We start from the raw sequence: 23369 nt of genomic DNA on the forward strand, positions 1-23369 counted from the left end.
ACTAATTTTTAGTTGTACAGCGTGGTTTATTAATAGTGGAATATTTCAAATACTATATAAATTTTGCACTTGCCTTCAAGCTATATGTGTATAAAAGGGGAAAAAAAATGAAATTTGCTTATTTGATCTGAATTACATTACTGCAAAAGCTTATTGTAAATTTACTTAAAAATTTAAACATTTTATTTATTCCAGCTTTCTTGGCATCCAGAAAAGGAAAATTTACTAGCCTTTGGAACCGAGGAAGGAAAAGTTGGAATTTTTGATGTTTTGTCAAACAAGTAAATATTTCATTTTTTTAAAAAAAAAATTACTTATTATTTACAACAAGCAAATGAATATTTTGAGAAGAGACATGTAAAATTATACATTCAGTTTCAGTTGTTTTTTTTATTCGAGCAGTTTAGTTTAAATTTTATAACGATAAGCAATCTCATTGTGCCTTTCCTGTGGGTCCACATCCTTACTGAAATCTAAATATTTCTCTACCAGAATTTTTCAACTTATGGGAGAGAAAATTTTGGTTGTGCAAGGATCACATTAAAAACATAACATAGCACAGCACAATGCAACACAACACTACACCTTCTATGCTGTTAAATGCAATTTCTAAAATAATGGATCATAGATATTTTTTACAGTTTAGTAGGTTGCATTATAACGACGGTTGAGAAATGCTGCTCTCAAAATATATTTGATCTGTGACAACTATTGCTTTATGAGACAATAATTATACCTCTTTTTTCCCCTTCTAGCAAAATTTTTAAAATGAACAAAACATGTAAGCCTATCTGCATTTCAAAGAGAAATTTATATCAGGTTACATATGTGTTCTCTCTGCTGCTTCAGTTTACGACCTCTCTCTCTCTCTCTCTCTCTCTCTCTCTCTCTCTCTCTCTCTCTCTCTCTCTCTCTCTCTCTCTCTCTCTCTCTCTCTCTCTCTCTCTCTCTCTCTCACTCACACAGAAGAGCCCAATTGTCTCTATAGTATAGCAGCTTCTCTTGAGAAGAATCCCAAAGCATATCAAAAACTTGGACATCAATTGCAAATTTGTTTATTTAATTTGAATGTGCTTTTATATAGGAAATACTCCTTTCTACCTTTATTTATAACATTCAATAAACTGTATAATTTGCAAATATGTTGTGGAGCTGTTTTAACCTTTTGAAATTTAATCATATAAACTTTTTTACTCTACCCTAATTCTCACTGTAGGTAGGAGAATATTGTTTTTCTCCTCTTCTTCTCTGACAGGTTCGAGCCCGTCACCACCAAATACAGAGGATGCTGAAAGGTCAGGGAATGACCACCGCATATCCCGGAGCAATATGGCTTTAGTTGCTAATGCTCTTAAAAACCAAATAACAAACAAACAAAACTTCTCTGACAGTATTAATACATTTTTTTTTCTCTCTGCATACTATAATACAAAGATTATATTAAAATCAATACATATGGCTGCCTACCCTCTGAATTTATGGTGGCGACTTTTTTTGACTGTCTTCTGCTCACCATCCTGGCATAGTTATCCCTCCATATCCTTCACAAAGTGGCACACAATAGCCTTAGATTAGATGCAGATGTGCAGTAAAACTCCTAATAACTAATCCTTCACAAAAAATTGTAAAACTATTGCTTTGCCATTAAGCACAAAATTTTTTAAAGAGCTCCTTGGATGTCTTCTGTGTAATTTATTTCTTTTTCTCTAGTTAAGAAATTGGTTATTAGATGCACCAGCTTGCATTGCATAAAATATATGGAACTTGCAAAATGATGTGCTGCATGTCACAATGTATAAGTTACTATGAGTTTGTTATAACATTAATTTTTTTTTTTTTTCTATGTATATTAAGATGCCAAATAAATATGATTTAGTGTTTAAGAAGTCATATGCACAACATTTTCCATTATTATAAAATCTGGAAAAATCGTTCTGTATTGTATGTAGCTGTGACATTTCAGTTTAACATGGTGGAAAATGCTTATGGAAATAAATAAGCATAAAAACAATATGCAATGCACAGAAAGGAATCTGTAAATAGATATTGCATTTTAAAGTAAAGATGACTGTTTAGCAGTAGCATTAGTAATGGCAAATGATACAAGAAAGCAAGCTTATACAGCACAAGCAAAAAAAAAAAAAAAAAACCCCCTTCCCATTTCACCTATGCCTCCTAATAGTTTATCTTTACTTTCTTCAATTTATTTATTTATTTATTTATTTTATGTAAACCCCAAACACGAGAGGTATTAGAACCTATAGTACTTAGTACCGTGCTTGGGTTGAAGGTTGAGAAGATGAAAGAAGATATTTGTTGACATTGGACTTGAACTTCTGTAGATTGTAATTTTCAGGAAATACATATGAAGGAAGGTTATTCCAGAAAATGGCAGATGAATGAATAAATGAGGAAGATGAAAAGTTGGTTCTGTGAGTTTGAAGTTGGACAGTAAATGGATGTTGGCTGGTGGCTGCACGTGTTCGGACTGTTTTGAAAGAGAGAGCGGGAATTATAGAAGCCAATTCGGAAGAACAGTACCCATCTGTAGAAGAGGCATGCAGCAGAAACAGTATGTCTATGAGACAGCGAGTGGAGAGACTCTGTTAGAGAAGAATCATTAATTAACCTAGCTGCCCTCTTCTGAATAGAATCAAGAAGCCTGAGAGAGGTTTTGGGGGCACTGCCCCAGATGTAGGAACAATATTCCATGGTAGGGAGGATTTGCAATTTATACAGAGTGAGCAGCTGTTTGGAAGAAAAGTAATGCCAAGAGCGAAAGAGAAAACCAAGTTTTTTAGATGCAGAGGAAGCAATATTTGTAACGTGCTTGTGCTAAGAGAGATTAGAAGTCAGGGTAATCCCCAAAAGAGATATATCATTTTGCCTAGAAATCGGAGTGTCACTAAAGATGAGCATAGGAGCAGAAGAATCCTTTTTGCAAGATATAAGACAAGACTGAGTTTTAGAAGGGTTGAAATCAACTAAGTTGTCTTTGTCCCACTTGAGAATTACCTGAAGATCGGCATTTAAGGAATTGGTAGCAGATTTTTGAGAAGTTGAAGCTGATTGAGCAGGGCAAGGTTTCTCAAAATGGAAAGTGGAATGCAATCATCGGCAAAACTGTGGATAGGATCCACAGTTTTGCCGATGCTAAGCAATCCATAGCAATCAATAACGACGATCACTGCACACACAAATTGCACAAGTGAGATCGGAGTAACAAGCAAAAAAATAGGAAAGAAGAGAAGATTCTTACAATTTATTTATGTTTTTTTTTTATATGACTGAAGATTTCAATGAATGGGCAACATATTTCACCATAATAATGTAAAAACACACAGAATTCCAGCTATCGGTATTTATGCAAATGCAATAAGATCGAGTTTACTACCCGTTTATAATTAGATGCACGAACAGAAAAGCCCAATAACACGGAAAGTGCAAATTGTTTTTATTGTTTTATGGTAGTTAACGTCCAGAAATGTGCTTTAGCAAAATGTGAGCTTGCCGCAGGGTGATAATAGTGAGTTTTCACCTAAACCCTGTGAGGTTCTTTACAGAAAATTTAATTTTGACTGTTATCATGGTGCTAACTAAGGGAATAAGTGACAGCGCTGTTAATAAATCTACCAAGAAAAGGAAAACAATCGATTTGGGTCAGAATATTAAACTAATAAGAATATATGAAAATGGTCAAACATTAACAAGTATTGTGCTGAATTCAGATTTGTCAATAATAATATAATACCGATATGTTATTAGTCATTCCCGAGTTACGTAAAAATTGACAAAGTAAGAAGTCCTGGAACATATCTCTTACATATGTCGGGGACTTCTGTATTTTTGGATTAACTGGGAAATCGATTATCCGGGATTTGTTTTTTACCATCTATCCCGGAAAATCGAGAGTCTACTGTATATGATATTAAAATTATTTTTTGCATCCAGTTTCTTTGAGACTGCATCGTAGAATCCAGTGAAATTGGTAAGACAAGGTTTCCCCTTAAACCCATGCTGTGTGCTGAAGTATATTTCCAGCCTTGTCTAGATGATTCTGCATTACTTCTTTAGCCAGTGAGTCCATTATTTTCTCTGGAACAGAAGTTAAACTAACAAGTCTGTAATCACCCTTTGATTACCCATTTGTTCCTTTAGCCAGCAGGTGGTTGATTGGTGGAACAGACTTCCATCTTTTGTTGTGGAAGTTGATGGCCTAAATTTAAAGCTGAGCTGTACAGGCATTTGGAACAAATTGAGAGGTGAAATGGGAGGTGTTTTTTTTTTGGCTGATGCTGCATAAGCTTGCTTTCTTGCATCGTATGGCTCTACTAATGCTAAGAGTATTACTCCTTCTTGTTGCCTCTCTACATGCTGCTGTGAAATACAGTCATCCCAAGGCGCCTCCGTAGCCAAGTGGGAAGGAGCAGCAGTGCATAGCACACACTTCTTGATTAGACCAGGGTTCGAGCCCGTCACCACCAAATACGGAGGTTGCGGAAAGGTCAGGGAATGACCACCGCATATCCCGGAGCAATATGGCCTTAGTTGCTAATGCTCCAAATAACAAACAAACAAAACAACAACAAACAGTCATCAGTCATCCAATGAATCCAGTCTTGTTAGTGTGCGAGTGACCATCCCCACAAGATTAGTCAATATCTGGAAAGTTAAAATTCTCCATTATTAGACATTCTGATTTACTGGCCCACTCTACTTCTCTGTACTGTTGTTTCTTTGTACTCATTAGGGTCATTATACCTATAACACATTCCTACTTTCATTTTTGCTTTCTCCTCTTATGTCACACCAAACCAACTCAACATTGCACTGGCTACCCATGTCAACTGGATGCACTGCCTTAGATTTTATGTGCTCCTTAACTAAGAGCATAACTCTTCCCCCCTCTCCTGCTTCCTCTATCCTTTCTATTTGTGCTTGCCGTTCCTTCCAAAGTCATCGTATGAGCTGGCCAACCGCAAATATTGAGCATCTTAAAAATGAATATCAGAACCTCAAAAGGCAATATGCCAAGGCCATAAAGGACAGTAAAAGATCCACTTGGAGAACATTTAACCTCAGCTAATTCTGGCCCTTGGGGTCTGGTTCATCGTCTCTCTAGAAACAGAGTTCACCCTCCACAAACTTACCAGTCTGTTGACTCTCAATACTGAAACTCTGATTTGGACTAGCACCGTCAATGCCATACTTGATTTGCTTCTTCCCTCAGATGACCCCTGCTGTGATCTTTCTATTCACCAACAAATTAGATCTCTCAACAGTTCCTATCTTACTTCTGAATCCACTCCTTGCTTCAGCCAGACGGAGGTTGATTTGGCAATCTCCAAAATCAATAATAATAGTTTTCCTGGACTTGATAACCTTGAGGGCATTTTTATTAAGTGACTACACAATCTCTATCCATCTGTGTTTGTTACACTGTATAATAAATGTTTGAACAAAGCAACTTTTCCTGTCCTTTGGAAGACGGCATTGTTAAAATTGATTGCCAAACCTGGTACTCCTATTTCTGCTAAGGCCTATCGTTCTATTGCGTTATTGTCCAACTTGGGGGCGCCTCCGTAGCCAGGTGGGAAGGAGCAGCAGTGCGTAGCACACGCTTCTTGATTAAACCGGGGTTCGAGCCCGTCACCACCAAATACGGAGGATGCGGAAAGGTCAGGGAATGACCACCGCATAACCCGGAGCAATATGGCCTTAGTTGCTAATGCTCCTTAAAAAACCAAACAACATCCAACTTGGGTCAAACTCTTGAGCGACTTATTGCTGCCCATCTAGATTGTCTATTTACTGAATGCTCATTTCCTCCAACCAGTTTGGTTTTCGTCCAGGCCATGGAACTGAGGAGGCCTTGGTTGAAATTCTCTCCAGAGTAAACAACTGCACTTTTAAATATGGTGTGACTATTTTAGTAGATTTTTCTGGAGCCTTTGACTCCCTTTGGTGGGACAACTTCTTGCTTGCCTCAGGGCTGCCCAATGCTCTTTGCAACTCTACAACTTAACCTGTAACTACTTTCTCTTCTGTTCTGTACAAGTCATTTCTGGAACTCAGCAACTTACTCGCTCTGTCTCTCGAGGATGCCTACAAGATTCAGTGCTTGGGTCCCCTTCTCTAGGATTTGGTTCTAGATGAGTGGCTTCTCCGTTCAACTCCCAATGCTTCTAAAATAGCATATGCCGATAGTCTAACCCTCCTTGTCCTTGGTAATTCTTGTGCTTCTTTGGAAAGTACTGCTAGTAGTATTATGGGATGATCTGTGCTCTTGGTCCGTTATTAATAAACTTACCATTTCCCCTAACAAGATTAAGCTTCTTTATCTTAAGGGCAACCTTAACATTTTCAGGCCTCTGACTGTTAAACTGTTTGGTCATTCTCTTTCTCTCTCCATGTTTGACTCACATAAAGTTTTGGGTATTATTCTAGATCGTAAGCTAAACTTCCAGAAGCATATCTTGCACCTTCGTGATAAAATAGCCAAGTATACATCTATGCTTGTCCGTCTTTTGCATCAATCCTGGGGTGTTAACCATTGTACCCTTCATCTTTTGTACAAAGTGGTGTTTGTTCCGATTTGTACCTATGGCGCTGTCATCTGGTTTTGGTATACTAAGAAGATTGCCATCCAAGAGAAACTCTCCTCTATCCAAAGACAAAGATAGAGGATATGTCGCACTGTCTCGACAGCTGCGCTCTAGATTTTAAACGGTTGCCTACCTCTGGACCTCCCAATCACTTATCGAGGTTTGTGTTATTACCTTAGACCTGCCATTCCAGTTGACTTTTTAGACTTAACTGTTAATATCCACTGCGATCTTAAAACCAAAAAAAAAAAAAAACTCGTTGCTGGAACCACTTGGTTCAACTCTGGCAAGATCAGTGGTCTTCTTCTTCCAAAGGTATGGTCACAAAAAAGTTTATTCCATGTGTGTCCTTTGCCTTACAAAAAAGTTTATTCTTCGTGTGTTCTTTGTCTTACAAAAGTCTATTCTAAAATGGTTCAGTCCAAGTCTCCGCACTCTTTTTCTTCTAACTGGCCACGGTTCCCTACATGCTAAACTTGCTATGTTTAACCCATCTGATTCTCCCCTCTGTAATTGTGGTAGTCCAGAAGACTGGCAGCATGTTCTTTTCACCTGTCCATATTACTTTGATCTTTGTCAGCCTCTGTCTGCTGTGTGTCAACCATTTCCTCCAGTCATCTTTCTTGGACTCCAAAGAAAAATTTCATCTTCTGCAAGATTTTGCATATAAATCCTTTGCCAGACTTGGACAACTCATCAATAGTGCCCCAATTTCAGGAACTACTCCTATTACAGCTCTACCTCCAGGTCCAGACCAAGACCAGCATTTCCATCGTCGCCTTCTTGTGATACCACCACCACCATCGTCACTGCCACCATTTTTTAGCTCAAGTACCATCTTCACCACCACCTTCGACTTGGACAGTTGGTAATCAAACTTGTACAATGCCGAATGATAGCACTGTGTCTTCTTGACTTCTATCTCCTGCTGGCCTCAGGCCAGTCCCGAGGCAGGATCATATGCTGGCACCACCTTGCACTGGCGTGGGATTTTTATTCATTTTTATTAACTTATTTTTATCTTTATTTTTTCTGAATTTTATTTTTATTTCATTTTATTTACTTATTTTTATCTTTAATATTTCTGATTATTATTTTATTTATTTTTTCAAAATTTGTTTTACTATAAATTTTTTATTTCTTTAACTTTTAATTCCTTTTATTTTTATAATTTTTATTGATTTACTGTTTTATTTTACTTTATTTTCTCATATTTTGAATGGTTTGGACATTCAGTACGTGACACTCGAGGTTTGCTGCGGTTCACGCTCAGTTGTGGCCCGCCTCATTTTTAAGAAGTGGAATAGAGTGGGGAGATGCTCTTTATTTAAAAAATATATATTTTGAAATATTATTTATTAATACTGAATAAATGAAATAAACATCCAATTAGATCCGAATTAATGTGACTTTTGCTGCTGAACTTCTTGAGCTAGTCTCTCAATATCAGGCGAGTATGCCATCATTTTCATCTTTAAACATGCTGAGAGACTTACATTGTTCAGACAGTTTCTTGATTTATTTTTAATATAGTTCATGTTTGAAAATATTTGTCTGTAGAACCAAAACTGAGAGAAGTCCAAATGCAATTATTTTCAAATTTATATGCTTGTCTGGTAAGCTACTCCACACATCGAACACAATTTGGTCTTGCTTTTTCAACTTATCTGTTGCTGTCCATTTGTGTAGAATTGCAAGGGCAGCCTTTTGCATTTCCGAATCCTCAATTTCAGATTTAAGGCATTGCACTCCACATGTCCTTGATTTTTAAGTCCTCTAACTCTATTTTAAATTGTGCTTCATGTGAGCTAAAAGTTAAATAACTGCAGTTATATGTTCAAAGAGCTGCAGGTTGCTGACCCCTGGTATAACGAATATGGTATAATAAATGATTGATTTTCTGTGTTCCATTATAGTATATGGGTTATTTACTCCAGTGCTTATCTATATATCTTATTGTAAGTAATGGAAGGTAGCTCTGATATTAAGAAAGTTAGTAAAGGAGAGGGGAAGGAAGAGGAGATTGGTGCATTTCTGCCCTCCTTTCTAGAGTTTCCAGATTGCATAATGCTAAAACTGTTAAGATTACAGATAAGTTTACCAGAGGTAAAAATATTAAGTCAGGTAGTATAGTAAGTAGTGGTGTGGTAGGTTTAATGTGTGTAGCTAATGAGATTATAAATCCTGGGGTATCTGGTAGTGTTTATTTACTCCCAGGCTAGTGGTACTGAAACTCCACGTGGTGTGTACGTCAGATCAAGGGGTGCAATTTTAGGAAGTGGATGTGGTAACAGATTTGGCAAACTGTCAAATGTCAAGATTACTGACTTACCTGACATTCAGCCTGATGATATTATTTCAGCTATTAATAGTTTTTACTTGGAATCAGGGAGAAGTAGTACCGGAACTAATGTGAGGGAGCGTGAGATAATTGTAGCCAGTATACAGGAACAGAGGCAGAGATACCCAGATGTGTCTACAACATATGAGCTAGTTACAAAACTGAAGAAAAAGGTAATTGATTACATGACAAGTGACAATAATAAGGCGACTAAGGCTGCGACTAATTTTCTGTTGGATGTCTGGGTTGACACGAAGACAATATCAACAGCTTTGGTTATTGATAATGAGAGACTAAAAACTAAAGTGGAAGAAAAGGAAGTATGCACAAGTATTTTTGATGATGTTATCAGGGGGCAGTCATTTTTTCCCCAATTTGTGGAGCAACAAGGAACATATATGGATGAAGTGAAGGCTGGCTCTAGTCAATATGAACTCGGTGAGCAGAGGTTTTGAAATGTGTTCCCTATGATTGAGTGTAGCAGAAAACAGAGTAGTAAGTCCAGGCAGAATAACAAGATCATTTTCAGGGCCGAGGAGTCCTGTGATCAATTCAAAACCAGTCAGGATGTTAAAGTGATTGTAAATACTTTAAAGGAAGATTTTGAAGAGCTCAAAATCAGAAATTTGAGAACTATTTGAAATAAGGGGGTATTGGTTAAGACGGATAATGTCAAGGATTTCGACAAGTTGGTACACTCTGAGGCTTTTGCCTATAAGGTCTTAAAACAAGATAAAGTAAGGCTATAGAATCCAACAATTTTGGTCTATGATGTGGTGAAGGATTTAGCCCAGGATGATATTATTAGACTTGTATAAGAAAAACCTACAAGACTTTGGTTATGAGGATAGGGAAATTAAAGAATGGTTTGTGTTTAGATTTAGCACAACACAAAAGTATAATAATTGGGTTATTGGGGTAACCCCTAAAATATTGAATGATTCGATGAGTACGGACAAGCTGTATATTGATTATACCTCCCATAAGTTTAGACGTTTTACAGTTGTTTCTAAGTGTTTTAAATGTCTAGGGCAGTGTTTCTCAACCTGTGCCGCTAGTATGCTTCAGGTGTGCCATGGAAAATGCAAATAAAATAAAAAATTAATAAATCCAAGTTTTATAAATAAAAATTAATTCGAGTAAAAAAATTTGTTTATTTACGCTGTACCGATCCCAGCCCCTTCCAGCGGTCAGTGTGAAGTCACATTTTGATTCCTAGTACTAGTCCTGTTCACCTTTACTCCTTTATTCACCTTTTGATTCCTAGTAGTAGATTTCACCTGTATTCAGCCATTCTTATCTTGAGAGACTCTCCCAGGCACCCTGCAGTTGTATAAGTGCAACCTGTAAGCAGCATAGTAAGAAATTTCCTTTGTGTTTTAAAAGTACTTTTTGTGTTTTTATATCTCTAAAACGCCATATTCAGTTAATTTGTATGGAACAGGTATTTTCAGTTATCTGTATTAATATGTTCTAGAAGTAACTTTAATTTTTTTTTAGAAATTATTAGCAATGGATAAATTTTTAGTGAAAGGAAATCAGAAGAGGCAAATTGATAAAAATGAGTTTGGAGAAAATAATAGAAACGAGCAACCATCAACATTAAAATAAAGAAGACAACATGTTGTACATATGATGACGATTATTTGGCGATAAGATTTTCCTATACTGGTAACCAAGATTGTCCTCTACCTTTATGTGTGGTATGTGGTTTATTTTTACGTGTTTTAAAATTGTCGAATGAATCAATAGCGTTGAGTAAATTGCAGTGTCATGTTTCTATGAAACATGAGAATTTATCATACAAAACGGTGGAGTATTTTAAAAGACTGCTAGTCTCTACTAGAAAACAAGATACACTATTTTATAGTATGCCTAAAATATCTGATAAAGCTCAAGAAGCCAGCTATTTAGTAGCCCGAACTGGTGGCAAAAAAAAAAAAAAAAAAAAAGGAAATCTCATCTGATTGCAGAAAGTCCGATTTTACCAGCATGTCGGGTAATCAGAAAAATTTGGGAGAGGAAGCTGGGAAAAAAAAAAAAAAATGGCAGTACCACTTTCGAACAGCACAATTAGCAGGCGTATAAAAGAAATGTCCGATGATATTGAAGAACAAGTTGTTCAACATATTAATAATTTTGGGCAACTGTTTGCATTGCAAGTAGATAATTCTACAGATATTAGCAGGAAAGCCCAATTAATAGCATTTGTCAGGTTTATTGAAAATGACACAATTATTAATCTTTTTTTTGTTGTTGTTGTTACAAAGAACAACCGGTCAAGATATTTTCGAAGTAATGAATAATTATTTACAAAAGTGTGGTATTTTATGGAAGTCATGTGTTGGCATTTGTTCTGACAGTGCTCCCGCAAATGACAGGAGCACTAGAAGGATTTGTAACCTTAGTAAAACGACACAATTCAAATATTATTACAACCCACTGTTTTAGATACAGAGAAGTTTTAGTAGCAAAGACAGTCATACCCGATTAAAAACTTGTACTTAATCAAGCAGGTAAATTGGTCCATTATATCAAAACTAGACCAAAAAAATACGTATTTTCGGAAAATTATGTGAGGAACTGGAGTCTGATCATTTCTCTTTAATGATGCATACTTAGGTTCGGTGGCTATCAATAGGAAATGTACTCACGCATATGGACAAGTTGTGTGAGGAAATGCTGATTTTTTTTTTTTTTTTCACTGGAGCAATCAAAATTTTGTGATTACAGTATTTAAGTGATTTGGTGCTGTAAATTAGCTTTTCTAGCAGATTTATTCGTGCAGCTTAATAAATTAAATATCAGTTTGCAAGGCCCATAGGAAAATTTCTTCACTTCTACTGACAAGTTGTTCTCCTTTAAAGACCAGATTTCGCTTTTATCCAAAGGACTAAATTATAATTTACCACCTCGAAAACTGCCTAAAAAACAATGCGTAATTGATATTGAATTTGCACTTCGAAATGTTCCACAAAAAGATGTATTTATTCAACAAGTTAACCAAGTAGTGAATAACATAAAAGAAACGAGACTTCCTAAATTGAATACACATGACAGTTCAGCTTTACGAGAACTTCGGGGAAATAAGGACATTATTATACAGAGGGCAGATAAAGGAGATACAGTGGTAATACTAGATAAACATGATTATATTAATAAGTTAGATTCAGTTGTGTCAGATACCTCCACTTATCATGAAGTAGACCCGGCACTGTTTACCAATTTGGTCAATCAATACAATAAAACGTTAACCACGTATCGAAAAAACGACTACATTACTATGGTTCAGTTAAAGGAATTGAAGTCCAGAACATACAATATTCCTGCACTTTTCGGTCAGGTAAAATTACACAAGACTGGGTTTCCTATTCGACCTATTGTTTCCTACAGGCACTCGGCATTTTCATCCTTAGCCACGCATGTATACAACATTATAAAACCCTTTAGACAGGTAATACAATTTGGGATTAAGAACTACGATACATTATTTAATAAGCTTAAAGACTGTAGACTCGGCGACAGTGACAATTTATTCTCACTAGATGTTACCTCATTATATACGAATGTAAACGTTGAATACACATTAGATATTATTTGGGATATGTTAAATAAAAACTCGGCACCGATTAATTATAAGAAGCTACCTATTAAGGAAATTTTTCACTTAATTAAACTGTTAGTTGAGGCTAACTACATCACCTTTCGAGACAAGGTATACAAACAAATTTTTGGATTACCAATGGGTTTGAGCCTGAGTGGCTTAATGTCAGAGATCTATCTCTCAACAATTGAGCAGATACATTTGACACCTTTCCGAACCCGTATCACATACTATGGGAGGTATTTAGATGATGTTCTAGTTATTACCGATAGTAATACTATCCAAGACATTTTACATTCGTTTAATAATATTCATTCTAGACTCAAATTTACATTGGAAAGGGAGGCTACGGATACTAAGTCATTAAACTTTCTAAATTTCACGCTTACCCGGGATACGAATAAAATACAATTTAGCATCTATCGAAAACCTACAAACACCGGTATGCTTCTACATTATAATAGCTATCACCCGTTCACCTACAAAAGATCGATTATCTTTAATCAATTTCTTAATGCCTATAAATATTCAACGACGGAATCTGCTTTGGACTCAGAAATACAAATATTAACTAGCAGATTCTTAAACAGGGGTTATTCCATTACCACAATAAACCGAATTAGGGTACAAGCTTAGGATAGGATACAAAATACTACACCAATCAACACTAGTAATATCAAAAAATACTTTATTTCTGTCCCATATGTTGAACAGTGGCACAAACAGCTTAACAGATTCTTTAAAGATACCGAATTTAAAATTGTAGCTAGGCCAATACGGAAGTTACACACTATACTGAAAATCGCTCGGTTCTTTCAGCGTTCGCAACACAAATTAATGATCTGGTATACAACATTTCTTGTGGTGATTGCGACTCGTCTTATCAGGGTTCGACCCGATTTTCTTTTAATATTCGTGTAAATCAACATGAAGCCTCAGTTCGTGCTTCTCGTTCAGCAGCGTCAGAATTAGCCTTTCGTGCCATTAACGAAAAACATACTTTTTTATTTAACGAAGCCAAAATACTTAATGTTCAACGTAATTATGCGCGACTATTAATTGCAGAAACCGTTGAAATTAAATTACACGAGAATTCTGTTAATGTTCGGCGGCCATATTTGATCTCTGATGCGTGGACCTTTACGCGCATGCGCGAAGACAAATAATCTCTATTTAAGTATCAGGTTTAACCCGATTCGGTAATTTTCATTCCTGTGATCACGACATACGGTCGAAAAGCGTTGTCAGCTTCAGGAAGGAAAATCGTTTTGAATATTTTCGTTAGATTCTTTTAATTGCGTTTATTTGATTTTTAATTGTTTTAAATTGATTTGAATTGTGTTAAATTGATTATTTAATTATTTATATTTTACTCTAATGTACCGGTAAGTTGTCGATTTTTTTCGTTTTTTCCATTTTAATTTCTGGAGGGTATCATACGGAAGTGTTCTACGCACTATATTGAGGTAAACTCCTATTATTATTATTTTACTAATTTATCTTTTTGTAAATTGATATGCTTAAAAAAGTGATAAATCTACCGTTTTGCAGTGTAAAACAGACTTTTTCGAGTGTGTTAACGAAAACAAAAATTACTTTCGGTCCAGAGGTCTATGCTTTTAGTTATTTTAAATGTATGCAGGACAGTTTCAACTAATGCAATGGTGTTGGCAGACTACTTACCATTGGACTTATGCATTATATCTAGGGCACTTTGCTACTATAACAAAAAAAGGTATAATTGTTTCTTTTATGAATATTACTTTTGATAATGCTACTGATTTGACTAAGGCCAAGAAGGATATTTTAAATCAATTGGTTATGAAATGGCAACTGGGGAAGTGATGAGATTGTTTATCCCCAGGGTCACTTTTAATTTTGATAATAAGGATAATAAATGGTTTTTTCCAGTAATGGAATTGTCATATGTCCTGACTGGCCATGGGTCCTTGAATTTTAAGTTATACTATTTTGGCCTTGTAAATTCTCCTTTGTGTAGTTGTGGTCAGTCTGAGACATGGTATCATATTTTATACAAGTGGAATTTTAATTTGTATTCTGAACAAAGAGGAAAGTTATTATTACATATTGAAGATTTTAGATTTGGTAATGAAAGTAATTATCTTGTTAATCAGATGAGATTTAATTTATTGCAAGGGTTCTGTGTAACTATTTTTCGGCGGTGTAGAATTGGGTAAGCCTTATTACAGACCATTAAACATAAGATAAATTTAGAGGGTCATTTATCCACTATTTTTTTATTTTTTATCTATTTTATTTTACTTTTTTTTCTAGCATCCAGGCTAGGATACTGGGGGTGTGATTGCTGGCACCCACCAGTATAGTGTTTTCTCTGGTGGGTGCAGTTTTTTTTTATTTTTTTATTATTATTATTTATTTATTTATTTTTTTTTGCAGGCTCCTAGGTTGGGTATCCTGGGGGCAGGACTGCTGGCTCCGACTGGTAAAACACTTCCTCTGGTGGGTGCAGGATTTTGTGCTTTACACAGTAAGATAAGATACACTTTCAGGCATTTTCCTTTTTCTGGAGATTTTACCCAAATACAATATATACAGGTGGAGATAGGCGAGAGCCTGGAAGCCACCAATGACACGGACACACACAAACACATATATATATATATATATATATATATATATCCTTTCTATACATATTGTACTTTCCATATTCAAATTCTGCATCCCTTATATCTGAGTGACACCACATCTCTGATATCCCAACAATGTCTACATTTTATGTCTTGAACAGCACTTCAAATTCATTTTAAGTGTGCTCCTAGTATTGGTGTACATGCAAGTATACATGCACCTGTTCTTACTCTTAGTTACCATAACACAGCCCATGTATTTTTGTTCCATGATGACTGCCAGCAGTCCTTGAAATCCCTAGCATCTTATTTTCCAGGCTGCTGCTTGTTCCATTAAAAGCAGTGCAAAAATCACTTTCACGTCTGCCTGTGGCTATTGTTACTCTTTTCGTCTGTGTATCCCACCAATCTAGCAGTTTTCCAACCCACCTAACACTACCTTGATAGCATCAGCAAATATTTTGCACCCTTTCTATTTAAATGTACCCCATCCCTGTAGAAGCAGTTTCTCCTGTCAACAAGCACAGACCAGGCTGAAAAAAATTATACCCCTTGAGCCTTGCACAATCTCTCCAGGGCCGAATTGATTGACAGGGCTCTCATCATATACTCCCTCCTATCGTGTCTGGACAGAATTGCAGACACTTTCACATTCAACCCTAACTCGCAACTTTTTTTCAACATTGACCAGTACTTGTTGAGTAACTCTGCAGATCTCTTACTCTTAATGTCATTAGTTCCAACGTGTACAACAATATCACCTTTTGTGCCCTGAAAAGATGATATCTGCTCTACAACGTCATCAACTTTTGCCCCTGGCAGACATACCTTGGTCCTGTTCCACCTATCTTTCTTACATATTATATTCCCCGTTTCCCTGACAATAGAGTCATCAACAATAATTAGTTCCTTTGGGACCAGCATATTCTTTTCTCGGTAGTCTGTGATCTTTGCTTTGCAGCTCTGGTCTGGGTCATGATTTCTGTTTAAATATAATTTAATTAACAATGAAATTTAATAAGAATAATATTTTTGATTAATTGATAATACTATAATAAGGTAACAAATACACTGCTTCGTATTACGCTATCTAGTTTTACTTTATACCTTCGCTATCAGTTTGAGATATATATACGTTAAGCTATCTCTTATCGACTACGATATGGTGACCAGTTCAACAATATTGGTGCCAACACCGGGAGTCATAACTTCCAAAAATCGCCGGTTAAATTCAAAATAAAAAGCTGACGAACGCTACTAAACCTATTTAATATCTCCGTAAAACATAATTTACTATGTTAAATAACGAAGAATATGTTAAAGATTAAAAAATTCTTATCCCTTTACAGCAGCCCCGCCTTTCAAAAATCAGTTTAATATCTTGAGTCCCGATGGGGCCCGTATCAGATAGGCTGATAAGAACAGATACTACACTTTGATCTTAGCCAAAAGGCCGAGAAGCGATACCCAACACTGTCTGCCCAAATGCACCCTTTCTATTTGAGTGTATCCAATAGCTGTAGAAGCAGTCTCTCCTGTTAACAAACACAGATCATACTGAGAAAAATTCTGCCCCATGAGCCTTTCACGGTTCCTCCAAGGCTGAATTGATCAACAAGGCTCTCGACATTACTCCCACTTATTATATCTGGGCAGAATTGCAGACACTTTCAAATTTAACCCTGACTTGTGACTTTTTTCAACATTGTCATCTACTTTTTAAGATGCTGGTTGTGAATGTCTTATTTTGGGTGACTTTATCTGTCCCAGGTTGGAATAACTGGGAGGGAAACTCACAGTGGGAAGAATATTTTTAAATACACTAGATGATTATAATTTGTATTAGCATACTAGAAAAAGTATTAGGGGTGAGAATATGGTCAAATAAAGCAGAAAAAGATAGTATGGGACAGCTACAGAGTAATGAAAAGTACTGAAGCCTACAACAGGTACAAGTCGATCTTTAATATTACCACAAATAAGGTCAGGGAGGCCAAGGCTGCATATGAAAAAGCATTAGCTAAGAACACAAAGAATGGAGACAGTTAATCAAATTGGACCCTTGTGCACTGGGTGTAGGAAAGTCTTAGAGACAACTCAGCTGATGTTGTGGATGAATTGAATAAGTACTTTGCATCTTTCTTTACTGACATTTTGAAGAAAGTTCTCTTGAAAATTAGTAACTAAGTTGTTCTTTTAGCAGTGTAGTGCAGAAGTAAATTATGATGGAGAATAGTGAAAATCTAAATATTTCAACCTGTGTAGAGTGTAATCATCTGTCTTTAATTTTTTTAAAGGAATACAAAGAATTCTCAAAGGTTTTGTGGTACTTCATCTACCACTTCTTCAGTAAATGAAAGGCGCCTCCGTAGCCAGGTGGGAAGGAGCAACAGTGCGTAGCACACGCTTCTTGATGTAGACCGGGGTTCGAGCCCGTCACCACCAAATACGGAAAGGTCAGGGAAGGACAACCGCATATCCCGGAGCAATAGGGCCTTAGTTGCTAATGCTCCTAAAAACCAAATAACTAACTAACTTCAGTAAATGAATTTTCATCCTTATTACATTTCAACTTCCCACTCACACACTCACTATAATGAGGACAGTAATTCAGTCACTAAAGGTGTGGTACAAGAAATACCACAAAACATCTCAGGATTATTATCTCTGTTTCCTTCAGGAATTTGACAGAGTTCACTATGTGCTTAGATTTTTACTATTCTCCAAAATAATAACTGCACCGCATTTTATTACAGTAAAAATACAGAATCACTACTTTTAACATAGGAAATTTAGGACAATGCTAATTTTTGTTCAAATAGTATATCATGGTTTGTTTGTTTGTTATTTGGTTTTTAGGAGCATTAGCAACTAAGGCCATATTCCCTGACCTTTCCGCATCCTCCATATTTGGTGGGAACGGGCTCGAACCTCGGTCTAATCAAGAAGTGTGTGCTACGCACTGCTGCTCCTGCCCACCTGGCTAGGGAGGCGCTTGTATATCATGGAATATTATTATTGCAAAATATGTTCAGGATAGTAAATATTTGCAAAAAATTTAACCATCAAATGATACATAAGATTTTTCAATTGAAGGTTATTTATTAGTGTCATTAATGATTCTGATTCAGTTGTGATTGTTCTAAGTTTACTACACATCATTATCATGATTTAGGAATATTCACGAAAAACTTTTTTTTTTTTTTTTTTTTTTTTACAATGTTTGATTGTAGCAGAATCACAGTCACTATATCCAATACTGTCAGCTTCAACTTGGTTTTTTTTTTTTTTTTTCCCATCTTCAGAATTATTTATTTCCAGGAGTGTCAAAAGCCAGCATAAGCTTTTGGAAAAGCAGTCTCACTAAGCTAATTTCCCCTTTTTCTGTAACTTTTCATCAATAGTCCCCTCCCACTCATTCTCTGGGCCTAAAATAGCTGAGCCCCCCACTTCCCGTATTTAGTTTGTAATTTTACACATTCGTTAATCCACTCTAACAGTTGCTTGACTCTCAGCACTAAGTCACCTTTTACAGTGTGATACAGCAACCACATTATTACATGGGAACATTGAACTCCATAATCAAAGCTTGATATGGAAATAAAGATCTGAATAAAATAACTGATAATAACACAGTGAAAAAGTCTACCACACTCTGAAATTGTGACTAGAGTGATTCCATGGTTGGCTGTTGTCATCTGATCAGTTTGCACCCAAATTACTTAGACTGCTGGCCCACAGTTCATTGGAAATCATTTATAAACTGTGAGTTAGTTTGCACTGGGAGTGCTATGTTCCTGTGTGTTCAAATACCAATCACGAGAAGCAGGTTTAAATATATGGATGGTGGATGGCTATGTCATCCACATGATGACTGAATGGAGGATCACAAATTTCCGATGCAAGGATCCAAAAACTAAGTGCATTTAAGCTGGTAACTAGGCAGGTTATCTCCCACTTGCAGAAAGTCTGTTTGAATGTCCTCTCTTGTCTTGAATAAAGCATTTTGCTCATTTTTTTTAAAATGCTATGCTAAGCTAAGTTTAAAAATCTGAATGTAGCTATTCAATTTTCATTTACTGAATCCTGTATTTCATGTATTGATCGCTTTGTAAAAAAAGGTAATTTTCACAACATATTCCCTTGGAAGATATAACAGAAATTACATTTAGAGTAAATTAAAGAAAAAAAAAATTCCACTTTATCTGTCATTTAGTATTTGAGAATTTTACATCACATACATGGTTAGTGTTTCATAAACATTTCAAATGATTTACTTATTTTTGAATTGCCTTGTATATATTTGCCTGCATTTTATTTTATTTATCTTTTTTTTTTTTTTTTTTTTTTCCGAAACATTTCAAATGATTTACTTATTTTTGAATTGCCTTGTACATATTTGCCTGCATTTTATTTTATTTATCTTTTTCTTTTTTTTTTGCATTTTCATAGTAAATGTTTTTGTGATACCTAAGCACTTTTCTTTCTGATTTTAGACCCCCAGCTATTTCAAGTACTTACCATAAACAAACTGTATACACTGTAACATGGGGACCTATTCCATCCAGCAGTAGTGAGTAAAAATTATATAATTGTATTTAAATTAATCATAACTATTTAAATGTTTTTTTTTTTTTTTTTTTTGAGCAGGGGTTGGATTTTAAATGTCTCTTGTTAAATTGGTTTTAGTGTTAATCTTTTGTAATCATAATGTAAAAATTACAATAGTTCCACAAATTAAATATTTATGAAGTAATTATTGTTTTTCACATTACCATTGCAAATTCTGTATTCTTTTTTGTATTGAATTCTCTATTTTTTAAATAATTTTTTAAAGTTCATTGTGTAACAAGATAATTTTTCTCCCTTCTTTTAATAATATTTATGTGCTAACTTACACTTATTTGCAAAATTTATGAAAAAATGGCTCTTTTAAAATTTTCTTAGAAGCTTCTCTTTTGTTGAAATTTCAGTTGTTTGTGTTACTTGCAAGCATATTACTGAAATAATACTGAAATTATAATTTCATTCCTGATTTCAGTATTATTTCGGTAATATGCTTTTGGTAAAATAAAGAAATCCATAAAAGATAATTGTGTATTAATTATCTTTATAATTAATACATAATTATCTTTTGTGGATTTCTTTATTTTCTCAGTAAAATAAATAAATCAATAAATTTGCTGCAAGTTTTTATTATTTCCAAAGATATATATTTTTAACGAGTTTTGAATGAAAATGATAGTTTAGCCTTGATTAAAATGCCTTGCTTTGCATATGATATGCACAGCACATGTAATTTCCTATACAGTTGGTTTCAGTTTGTTATCTTGCTCTGTGAATAAATTATTCCTCTAAGATATGCAGAGTATATATTTTAATTTCTTTCCCTTGAGATTTTGGTTTTCCAGTCTTTGTCAAAGAAACAATGAAATTTAGATCATTTGTGTTTTCTTTACATCAAGTCATTGTTTGCACAATGACTTGATGTAAAGAAACAAGTGTTGTACAGTGAAACCTCTCAGAAGAAAGTGTCCACTATGTGGAGGCCTCCATGGATCTCTGTAAAGCAGAGTTCCATGGAGCCAGTAATTTGGAAAAATGAAATTCACTGTAACTGGTTGTTTACCCCCAAAGTTTTTATTGATTATCATTATACATATGTCACAATTAATTAACTTTTAATGAATAACAAAACTTTTATTAGTTACACACTTTTAATTTTTACTAAAAATGAATATATAGCTTTGTTTCGATTTCATTTTGGAAATTTCACTTGCATTATGGATAATTAGATCATCTCTCCCCCATCCAATGGGTCTAAACCTCCTTCCTTTTTTAAAGTTCTGATACAACCCTGCCACGAACAGCAAAAAATTTAATTGCTTCAAAAATGAGCACACAATCAGTGCAATACCCCAGGGAAAATATCAAACAGTATTGCAAGGCACACAAACAAACTTCATATGTAGCTACTTAAACAATCACCATTTCTCGCTGCCAAATGAAAGTGGTATGTGACAGCAATGGAAGGTTATCATTATTATTCCCCAGTCAAAAAACTGGACATTGCTGTCACTAAAGCAATTATGAAAGTAATGTTAAGCATCACATAGTGTTTTTTCAGATGTACTTGGGGTCCACAAACCTCCTTTACAAAAGTAAAATGTTATTGCTTGATACAAATTTGAAACTGGTTCCAAGTGATAGAGGATATCTTTGAGATTTTATTCATTATTGTACATGCTGTAGTACATGGCAACATAATTGCAAAACTGTAATCATGGCGAAATTACCTATAAAATTCTGTCCTCTTCATTTTGTTGTCTGTCGATCAGCAACTTCTGTACAAGCTATAACTTGCATGGTTCCATCCTCAGATGGCAATGTACCATGTTACACACTTTGACCTTGACACATTAAGCTCACAATGCCATGTTCCCTTGATGTGGGTACCTGTAGGTGGTGAGGGGACTTCCCAGCGAAGCTGCAGGCTTTACAGATTAGCACCACTGGGATCCAACACCCTTACCTTGGTTTCAGGATTACATCACTCGAATCCAGCGTGTGCAACCATACATCACACGCAGCAACCCACAGAAATTCAGAAAGAGGGGATCCTGGTGAATGAGGAGCCCAATCCTATTGCACCACTTTCGATACTGAACCAACTGAGATCATTCAGCAGGTGGTTCTTATCATTAGGGTCAACTGCATTTAAGTAGGTCTCCCTCCATTTGGTCCTGGGACAGGTCAAAGCCTATTAGAAATTGTGGTACGATGCCCTAAGTGAACTTGGCATCCCATTTGTTTGTTTGTTTGTTGTTATTTGGTTTTAAGGAGCATCAGCAACTAAGGCCATATTGCTCCGGGGATATGCGGTGGTCATTTCCTGACCTTTCCGCATCATCCGTATTTGGTGGTCACAGGCTTGAACCCCGGTCTAATCAAGAAGCGATCCCATTCGTGTATGCAGTAACTACTAGTTTGCAAATGAGCATCCTCTAATAGGACTCCATCGTGGGTGCATCAGAAATTTTTATTTTATTTATTTTATTCTCACAAGTTATCTAAATCCATCTTCTTCTGGTGGGTGGCCCAACAAGGCGCCATCAATAAAATGATAATGACAACACTTCTGTAAAAAGAGCCACCACCACTGGAAAGCAGGCAATCGGAAAAATGTCACCCTTTATCCAGAAAGGATTTAGATTGGTTGGCAGGATCTGCAAAATTCATTGAAGGACTGCGTTCTAGAGACAGTTGAAGCTACAAGTCCAAAACATGCCCAGCAAATTCTGAAAGCCACATTCATATGGTATAACTATCATTGTAAAGCTCTGAACTCTTCATGCAGTGTCGTATCAGAGTGGGATCTTCTTCATATGTGTCTAAAGAAGAAATCTGTTCTGAATTAAAAGGTCACGTTGTAAGATCTCTAATCATGAAGAAATTATCAATAAAATTCCATCCTCTTCGTTTTTTGCATCAATATCTGCTCAAGCAAATATTGATGCGAAAAGATGGGAATCTCTTTTCTACTCCAGCGCTCATTATAACGTTCAACACACCACGGCCTCCAGGTACCATTAAGGCAGGCTACTTAAACTGGCCAGTGAGAATTTACATTCTAAATCCACTGTTGTGTTTTAAATGCCAAAAGTATGGCCATTCACAAACAGCAGCTGGTCATGGCTATCCTGCCTGTTTAGTATATTAGTATTAGCCATATAATGCAAGGAAGCCACAGTGCTTCTGCAGCACTGGCAAAAGAAAGAAAGAAAGAAAGGAAAAGAAGACAAAAGAAAAAAAGTTGATAAGAAAATACAAATTGTGCTTCCCTCCTCAGTCACAAAGGTGGGTCACCTCTTCTCCCCAGTGGGAGTGTGTGCCCATATCACCAGTGCTGTAGGACAGTTTTACATTATTTCACTATATTCCAGACCAGGTGAAGATATAAATCCAACTATTGAATACCTACAAGTAGTCACAAACTTGCTACATACTGCAAATATCATAGTGTGTGTGCTGATGTCAACTGCTGGTCACCCATATAGCATAGCAGTACGGAAGGCAGAGCAGGCACACACACAACAGCCAGATACTTTCGGACTATATAGCCACTTCACCCTTTCAAGTGCTAAACCAACCAAATAACCTCCCAACTTTTAGCAGTACTATGTGGGAGAGTGACATTGATGTTACTCTTG

The 23369-nt window shown here is 35.8% G+C and overlaps 1 protein-coding gene and 1 pseudogene across 1 annotated transcript in view; one reads left to right on the forward strand and one right to left on the reverse strand.

Annotated features, from left to right (window-relative positions):
- The first annotated feature begins 201 nt into the window (after positions 1 to 201).
- Positions 202 to 23369, forward strand: part of LOC150078036 (uncharacterized) — a 321641-nt gene continuing 298473 nt past the window's right edge. The window contains exons 1-2 of the mRNA XM_090384437.1: positions 202 to 281; positions 19656 to 19732. The gene's annotated coding sequence lies outside the window, so the exon portion shown is untranslated. The remainder of the gene's footprint in view (positions 282 to 19655; positions 19733 to 23369) is intronic.
- On the reverse strand, positions 16471 to 16624 carry LOC150078037 (U2 spliceosomal RNA; annotated as a pseudogene).

This window comes from Mastigoproctus giganteus, chromosome 11 (genome assembly GCF_048544385.1).
Source record: "Mastigoproctus giganteus isolate SK-2022 chromosome 11, ASM4854438v1, whole genome shotgun sequence".
In the NCBI taxonomy this organism is placed as follows: Eukaryota; Metazoa; Arthropoda; class Arachnida; order Uropygi; family Thelyphonidae; genus Mastigoproctus; species Mastigoproctus giganteus.